Source organism: Gallus gallus, chromosome 13 (assembly GCF_016699485.2).
Source record: "Gallus gallus isolate bGalGal1 chromosome 13, bGalGal1.mat.broiler.GRCg7b, whole genome shotgun sequence".
NCBI classification, from domain to species: Eukaryota; Metazoa; Chordata; class Aves; order Galliformes; family Phasianidae; genus Gallus; species Gallus gallus.
The window spans coordinates 17,720,552-17,724,336 of record NC_052544.1 but is presented as its reverse complement, the minus strand read 5'-3'; positions in this window follow the sequence as shown (position 1 = coordinate 17,724,336).

The window sequence follows — 3,785 nt, the reverse complement described above, 5'->3', positions numbered from 1 at the left end:
GAAGTCTTCCACCTTCCTGTGCATTTAGTAGAAGCTGCAGTGTTTGTGTCCTCCTGATGGAGGCATTCTGGGAAAGAAATCTCTTACAAAGTAATGTCAACAGCAACTTATACAGAAATCACTGTCAGATTTCAGACATGGCATGTAGAAATCTGACACAACTTTAGATTTCTTAACATGGTCTACCATAGCATTTACTGAGAGCATTAACATAGCTCTTTTCCAGCAGTGAGCTCAGCCACTATGAGTTGATCCTATCTGACAAGTGAGAGAACTGATAGACATTTCCTACCAAAAGTCACAAGCAGGGTGATGCAAGAAATAAACCTTGAATTCCCAATCCCCAAACTACCATGGCCTTACCTCATCAAAATCATTCCCGCTTCCCACAGCAAATGCTTATGTTTCAGGAAGGATGAAGTGGCTATGGTGTTCTTTTTAAAAGGGACACAACCTGTATCACAGATATGAGAAAAACTAAGTTTTACTTCAAAATGTAATGCTTGGCTGCATAACCCTGGCATCTCTCTCAAAACCTGCTGACAGCATATGACAACTTCACATTTACAAGACAACACTACAGGTTCAGCAGCCACAAAGAGCAAAGGTATCTTAATACATCATAAAAAGTCACTTTGCTAAAATGGAAGGTAACATTACCTGTAGAGCTCTTGGGACGGGTCCAGAGGAGGGCCACTAAGATTATCAGAGGGCTGGAGCACCTCTCCTATGAGGAAAGGTTGAGGGAACTGGGCTTGTTTAGCTTGGAGAAGGCTCTGGGGAGACCTCATTGTGGCCTTCCAGTACTTAAAGGGAACGTACAAACGGGAGGGGGAACAGCTGTTTATGAGGGTGGATGATGATAGGACAAGGTGGAGTGGTTTTAAACTGGGACAGGGGAGGTTTAGGTTGGATATTAGGAGGAAGTTTCACCCAGAGGATGGTGACGCACTGAACAGGTTGCCCAAGGAGGTGTGGATGCCTCATCCCTGCAGGCATTCAAGGCCAGGCTGGATGTGGCTCTGGGCAGCCTGGTCTGGTGGCTGGCGACCCTGCACATAGCAGGGGGTTGGAACTGGATGAGCATTGTGGGCCTTTTCAATCCAGGCCATTCTGATCAGCGAAACAGGAAGCCAACAAGTAATATTAAGTGTGATACAGTCATTCAGTACTGCTATGGAATGAGAACCAGCTGCTGCTCTACAGTTGCTTCCTCCATCAGAATGTGTACTGGTAAATATGATCAGGGGCTAATCACCCCTACCTCAGGGACTTTGTGGCTGAACCTTTTTTCTGACGAGAGAAGGCTGTTTGAGCTTGGTTTTGCCTCTAATGGAAGCTCTTCTTATGGTTGATTAGCTCTACTCCAGGAAGTGACTTGGTGTTTGGATTTCTTGCAAACCGTAGGGTTAGCAGAGGTCAGGGGATACAGCACTTTCTCGAAGTGCCTTCATGAAAATAGCCCTACATGCTTTCCATTTACAGCTGATCACCTCCATTATCTGCAAGCTAGGAGGAGATGATCAGCTATTGTTAAGTGCTTGTATCAGACTAATAGCTCACTGCTAATTCCCCCAGTAATGCGAATCTAAATTCCTGGTAAACAAACTGACTGCTTTTCACACACAGGGATGATTGCCAAAAGCCTAATATTGGAGCTCTGGAGCTAAAGCTTTTAGAGCAATCTTGTCCACTCAAAGATGTTTAATGACATTATATTATGTACTAAATAATTAGAAAATGAAGGCCCACTTGGAATCAATGAGTTATTGTCTAATTAAGATGAAAAAGGGGCTCTACTCGGTTTTAAACAAGTTTATACTAAAATGGTGTACCTGATAAATGGTGCTGATAGCTAGCTCTTACCTTTGGGCAGAACAAGGCAGCCATTAAGCTAGTAGATGATAATTCTGTGTGATTTTTGGCTCATATTTTCTTCTTACTGGTCCCACCTGTTTTCCTGAAAGGCATGACCTTTGGCAGCTGTTCCCCTCTCCCCATTGCATGACAAATTTTATTAAGCTCATTCAAAGAACTTATCCTGATACAGATAATCATCTTTGACTTTGTTTTACCAAGTCCATACACCTAGGTGTTTGAAGAGCTGAGAGACGTAGGTTGGAGCCTCTAGAAGGAATTTAAAACAGCAATTACTAATGAGCTTCATGAGAGTGCAGGAAAAGATTACAGTTATCTCTGCTCATAGAAAGAAGACCGAAAAATGTTGTATTGATTATCTGACTGAATTATAATTAATTAGTAAATTAGTCTTGAATTGAATTATATCTCAGCAACCTCTGAGCAACATAAAAAACAAAATCCTAGAAAAGCAATAAAGGGTTAGAGCAGCTGGCACTATTTACCTAATTTTTTTTAATTCCACCTTTGTTATACAACGCTCATATATATACTCTGTATATCTGTACATCCCCTTGAAGAAGGTACAAGCCCTAACACTTTAATACTGAACTGCTGCTCCAGGCTTCTGCTTTCTTTCTCCCACCACAGTCATCTTGCATTCCACACTAAACCTCAAGATTATTCACATTCACATTAAAAACTAAGTTAGAGATGTTAGCATATTCCCTCCAGTGTACTCCTTCCAGTATACTACACAGATAAAGAAAACAGAAGTGTTTTCCAACTGCTTCTTGTTCGAAACCATATTTATTCCTACTCCTAACTTTTTGGCATTTGGTCATGGAGGAATATGCATGGCAACACATACAGAGAGCCAAAATTAAAATTTGTTGATCGACAATGGCATATTTATCTAGAGAAAGCTGCAGGTTGTTTTATAACACTGGAGTTGCTGTGGCAGATAAATTCCCTTGGTATCCACAAGTAACTAATTTAAGTCCCACTGAAATAAAAAGATTTACTGAGTTATTGTGAGACATACCAATAGCAGTACATTTACCCTCAGAAAAACAAGTATGTGATAAATTACATGTATGAGGTTCTGACTGCGACAACAGGAGATCAGATTTGGTAGCACAGAAGGTTCCTTGCATTCTTAAATCTCCAAACAGAACAAACAGTGTTTTCAGAACTGTTTTTCTCAATGTTTGTTCCATTTTAATTTTTCTGGTTTTGTTCTTATAATATTGGGCATTTTTGTGGAACTACCAAAAAGGTAATTATCTCCCTTGTGCCCCCACTTATTAAAACATCTAGCATTCAAAGGTCATAAGCTGAACATAATACAACGTATTTACTCCTGTGAAAATGACACTATGACAAACCAAGAGGACTTCAAACCTACATGGTAGTTTAGAGTCACCTATCTGAGATTTTTCCCAGGGCTATTCAAAAAAGGCTATGTAGTTAAGAACTGTGGGGGATCAGTTATAATTCACTGCTTCCTTTTACCTAGGACTTCAGGAAAACGACTCAAAAGTCCCTGGAAGGTGAGTCTGAATATGGATAAATGTTTCCCTGAAGCAGAGCGTGTAAATATTACTGATCATGCACACAGCATAATTCTGTTCTCTTAACTCCTATTAATGCCATAGTCTCCATTCAGCATTGTGCTCGCAGATTCATGTACACTGTGTTAAGGAAATGTTTTAATAAAGGGTAAGCAAAGTGTCACTGCACTTACTTTTTCTACTCTCCTCCTTTTCACTTTTTGTTTTCCCCCCATTCTCACACTTAAATTACGTTTCCTTCCCTTTATGCTTGCCCATTACATACTGACATTACAGGTCACTGAGACCCTCTTCTAGGAGCTAAAATGTCTTTAACCATTTATACAGTTACTTGTCCAGCAGCCTCCCAAACAG